Here is a 5,495-nt window from a genome sequence, read left to right as displayed (position 1 = left end):
AATCAACACTGACATAATACCGGTGGTACACAGGACAGTAACATGGGTCGCGTTAGCGTGTGAAGTAATGTGGAAATAATACAACTTTGTGCTGGATAACGTTAGCAACTGCTCTGCGTTTGCCTAACGTGACTCTGAATTTCTGATGTGATTGTTTTTACCCGACATCTCAATCTCGTTTGGTCTGACAGTCTTCATCGCATTGACCTTTATTATTATTTTTTATTCTTACATGGAGTTTATGTTGGACTCTATGTTTTGTGGTGTTAGTGGACTGCATGTCGTTAGCTGCGGTGTTGTCACTGTAGTGGGAGAGAGACTCGGGAGCACGCACAGGGCTGAATCCTGACCTGTTGTCCTCACATTAAAAGCAGAATAGGGGCTGTTCCAAGCAAGAGAAAACAGGCGTGTCCTTAATTTCTAAGTGAGGTTAAAGCTCATTGACAGTAAGGCAGTGAAAATTTGATTTATTAATAAGTGATTTCATTGAAAAACTACATACAGCACCTTTAAATGTAAAATGTGCATCTAAAACGTGAATGCTGACAGCTGAAATGATTTTAAAAGTATTGCTTAAAATGCAGAAATATTAAATGAATTTGCCTGAAAATGCAGCAGCTGGACTGCTGAAAAAGCTGGAAGCTGAAATGTGAAACTGCTATAATTGTGAGTTGGAAAAATTTAATAGAAACATAAATGTCCTTAAAGAACATAACAATTTTACAAATGAATTGTTTCTGCACCTGAAAGTATGCCGAATTATTAGTTAAAAACATACCGAAGATGAATAAACTGCATAACTAAAACTGCAGAAATGTGATCGAAATGAATTGCCAGAATTGGAAGCATATAAAGAAGCTAACGCCTGACACTGAGCACGGCGCTGTATTGTCGCGTCTGTGACCCAGTTACATCTGCTCTGTGCAGCTTGTCCCGGCTTCCATCAAAAACTGACTTGCTGCGTTTCATCCGTAGAGCAGAGCAGAGAGACACTTCTGAAAGACGCTGCAGCTTGTCTGGTAGACTCACGAGCATCATCTAGAATGGCCATGATCAGCTGTGTGTGGCAGCCGGAACGTAACACAGCCGTGCCTAGTGGAATCCAGTCATGACAGCTAAAATACAATGCTAGAAAGATGGAAGCTAAATACCACCAATCGCATCAATAAGTGTTTTTTTTTTTAGGAAAACATACATTGTGAATATTTCCAGAATTAACACCCAATAAAAATAATACAGATTTGAATAACTATGGTGTGACTCAAAAGTGTAGATGGAGTGGAGTAAATGTACTATTTCCCCCTGAAATGTAGTGTATAGAAAAGTAGCATTAAAAGAAATACTCAATTAAAGTACAAATACCTTTTGAGCTAAACAACCCCATACTCCTCTGTGTAAAACATGAGAAACAGCATGATACTATTTTTCCCAGCTCTACCACTTACATTTGGCTGTAGTGACCTGGAAAGAGAACAATGGGATGAAATGCTTTTGTGCTTGTTTAAACCATCTTCCACACAAAATCCCGCCCGCAGCTGTACTGCTAACAGAAAGAAGAGAGGTGCAGCAGTCGTGGACCCGTTAGGAGGATTTTATTTTTCATCAGCTGTACAGTGCCTCATCTGTTTTCTTGGTCTTAAAACAGTAATGTGGTTAAAACCACCTTAAAACTGTTCTCTCAATTCTTCTGCCAAAACAAACAAACAAAGCAAAGCTATGTGCAAACAAAAAAACAATACTGTCGCTATGGGAACAGTCGAACATCCATCTTCCATCCGTCCTCCTGCAGAACAATAACATGATAGATTGATAACAAAACATTTTGCTCATTTGTGTTTTACAGAATGAGACCTCAGACCACAGCAGTGCACTCACAGAAAGGTTTTTGAATGATGAAGTGTCAATCTGATGTACAAACACTGATTTCCTCACATACCTTCTTTTAGTATCAGTATCTTGGCACTGCTATCTCTGTGTCCATGGTTCCTTACAGCCTGGAAGGAAGGCCACATAACAACCATCATAACCTGTGGTCAAACTGTCACTGCAGAGCTTTTAGCCCTAGTCTAAGGATTCACACCTTCAGAAGACTCAAATCATATGATTTGTTGAGATTCTGACCATGAAGATTCATTTAGTTCTAACCTTGATCCTAATCCTGTGTTTTTGTAAAGAAAACTAGGCTCTGATTTGGAGTGACTGGCGTGGGCCAAGGTAAAGACACACCTTGGTATCAGCTGCAAATGCACACCATCCGACAGCTCAGGGCTACTGGAATTGCAAGACTTGGGCTAAACGGGCCTCAGTTCAGGGCTGATTTGGACTACCCAATTAAGTCACATAGCACAGCAAACAAATACAGAGCTTCTAAAAACTGTCACCAATCAAAAACATTATTAAAGCTTTTAGATGGTTGCCAAACTGTTTTTTCTTTCAGCAAATTCTCCAAAAGCTCTTGTTCCTTATACGTCAAACTAATCTCACACCTTTGGGCCAAAAGGTTAAACTGAATAAGACTACGCTTCTGTCACACCACTGAACCGAACCAACTGCACAGAAACTGCAAAATGGCCAAACATGAAAAACGTAGAACAGTATCAGAGCAGATCCAAAATGGTCATGAGCAACAGAATACAGACAGAAACACGAGTGGTTCAGATAGTTCAGTTTGGTTAAGAAGAGCTTATCTGTGGAAGGAAAGCACAATGGAAAGGTCATTCTGCAAATCACCTTTACAGGCTAAGGGCGTGGAGGACAAGGTATGACACTGAAAAAAACTTTTAACCAACACATGTCAAAGTCAGCCATTTAAATACATTAAAAATGGTTCACAAGAAATCAAAAAGCAAAGGGTTTAAAATGTTGTTACATGCAAACCATGTTTGGTGATCATGGATTGCTGTGGGGGGTGGCTGGTATTAGCTTGCAAAACATGTTGGAGTTTATTACTGCTGATTACTTCAAGTGAACTGATTCAGATGCATAGACATAATTCCATATTAATTAAAGTAGTTGGAATGTTCAAAATCACAACTATATTACAATATTCTACCACCTAAATCAAGATTATCTGTACTTATCTGTACCCACCAGCAGGGATCAGTGATAGGTAGGGGGGGAAACAGCTGATAATGAACTTCATCTCAAACTATGTTAGTGCTGGGAAACTAAATTAGCAGCAACCTCAAGTATTTAATTTGCCTGAGTTGACTGAGGGCGGATTTCCATTAAAACAAGGTTGAGTGGTGGTGAACTGGGCAGCTGACTCACTGACTTCATTCATTTGACGGTATCTGCCTGTGCCCATTTGCTCATGTATAAAGAAGAATCCTTCTGATCCTACGATAAAAGCCTCCATATACAAACAGCCAAATACTAACACCACAACACTGACCCTGTGTTTACACAGGCCAAGGCGGAAATCATACTATGGGGGGAAAAATATACACATCATATGACTGAGAGCAAGTGGTATCTCAGAGGCAAACTTGAGTACCGTGTACTACATTTCATTAGGAAATACTACATTTATATCTATATATACACATAGAAAGGCTTGGAATTTGCCAAATCAGCATGGTTGCAAGAGAACAGCAAGCAGGCCAGAAGAAAAACAAAGTGAAAAGTGAAGGTCGACCAAATAATGTCTCCTTTGGCAGAGCAACATGAGGAGGAGCTGAACATGAACGGCACAGACTGACACAGGATGTGGCTTTGGGTAGAAAAAAAAGTAACAAAATCCACAATGATTCATTCAGAAGACATTCAAACTGAAAATAAGCATTTAAGAGCAGGGAGTAGTCTGTAATTAGCTTGATAATATTTGTATATGATGTGGAGATGACACAAGTATGTGCAGTGGGATTGCGTATTTTGTGTGTGTGTGTGTGTGTGTGTGTGTGTGTCCCACAAACATCAGTATGCAGGTCGATGTACATGGATTTGAAGTTACTTTCTAAGTATTTACATGCAGCTTCCCTTCTTTGTACATGGTTGTTTTTGCTGCCACCATTTTTGCAGCCACTTCAATGGAGGCAAAATGGCTGCCTTTAAAAGCTCACACAGATGGAACATCAGGTGAAGGCCAAGGATGTGGAAATGTTAATGTGTATTTGCCAATCTGACTCATAGTCCGGCTACATGCGTGTGGCTGTTCTGTTCACCGGTCCATCATGCTGAGGATCATCTCTGGTGTCAGATCTCCGTTGGCAGCAGCGGCCGCTGTTTCCTCATTCACAGCCAGCTCAACAGTCTCCACCCCTTCCCCGTCTAGCCCCACCCCCTCCACAGTCAGGGCCACTCCCTGCTCCAGCGGTGTCGCTACAGAGGCATCGCCATCCTCCTTCTTCACTATGATGTTCTCTACTGCTCCAGTGCTCTCATCTTCCACCTGAATGATTGCAGCAGCTACAAAACACAACAAAGATATACTTCAGTACTTCATTCAGGAGTTATGAATATTATAACTGAACACCTGGCATAGGAAAGAAAGGAATTTATCTGAAGGTGCCAAGACAATGACTGAAATGACCTCTGGTCTTAACTGTAGACTGATTATATGCACATATATAATTCTATATTTTTGCAAAGTCAGAACACATGCTCTTGGTAACTCAAACCCTCCCAGTCATGTTTTGCAGAACATTTCTCAGATAAGTTTTGTACAATTCAGTTATTTTTGGTTTTTGATTTGTCCTCAAGTGTGTTCTATAAAGAAGGCACTTGAGCTTGAGACAACTTCCTTCACAACCTAAAACATCTAGACTGTGGTAGCATTTCACTCTTCACTCAGCCAAAAAGGTTGTGAACTGCAGCATCTCAACACCGGAGCATGTAGAAGAGGAGGCACGTAACCATGTGGCTCTGTGGATGATGAAGACTCGTCTTGGTAAGCTAGCTTCACGTTATGCTGTGCCATTTTCTATAATTTCCCTTGATCTATTAATTGTTCATGGCGTTGAGAGTGGCAAATACTTATGATACACAACGCCCTGTTTAACGTTGCAGATGTGCTCTAACTTCAACTCCAATCATAAACAATGCATTGCTAATGGTGACATTTACAGCTTTTCAGTCACCATTTTGGTGTTTTAAGTTAGGAGACATCTTTACTTATCATTAAATTCAAACACCATACAGGTGTTTAAAGTTGAAACCAATTATCGCTGCTGCCGGCTGCGGGAGTTCAATTCAATTTTATTTATATAGCGCCAAATCACAACAACAGTTATCTCACAGCGCTTTTCATAAAAGAGCAGGTCTAGACCGTACTCAATGATGATATTTACAGAAGCCCAACAGTTCCCACCAAGAGCAGCACTAGAAGACAGAGGCAAGGAAAAACTTCCTTTTAAGAGGCAGAAACCTCGAGCAGAACCATGGCTCAGGGTGGGCGGCCATCTGCCTCGACCGTTTGGGGTGAGAGAGAGAGAGAGAGAGAGAGAGAGAGAGAGAGAGAGAGAGAGAGAGAGAGAGAGAGAGAGAGAGAGAGAGAG

At 40.9% G+C, this 5,495-nt stretch overlaps 1 long non-coding RNA gene across 1 annotated transcript; it reads right to left on the bottom strand.

The window, feature by feature from the left end:
- Positions 1 to 1,576: 1,576 nt before the first annotated feature.
- On the bottom strand, positions 1,577 to 4,489 carry LOC123966156. Its single transcript, XR_006823908.1, has 2 exons — positions 1,937 to 4,489; positions 1,577 to 1,783 (listed from the first exon to the last, which is right to left on the bottom strand). It is a non-coding gene; the product is annotated as an uncharacterized LOC123966156 (long non-coding RNA).
- Between the last annotated feature and the right edge of the window lie 1,006 nt (positions 4,490 to 5,495).

This window comes from Micropterus dolomieu, unplaced genomic scaffold (genome assembly GCF_021292245.1).
Source record: "Micropterus dolomieu isolate WLL.071019.BEF.003 ecotype Adirondacks unplaced genomic scaffold, ASM2129224v1 contig_12810, whole genome shotgun sequence".
Lineage (NCBI taxonomy): Eukaryota > Metazoa > Chordata > Actinopteri > Centrarchiformes > Centrarchidae > Micropterus > Micropterus dolomieu.
Note: the sequence above shows the minus strand (reverse complement) of the source record. Positions and strands in the feature narration are given on the sequence as shown.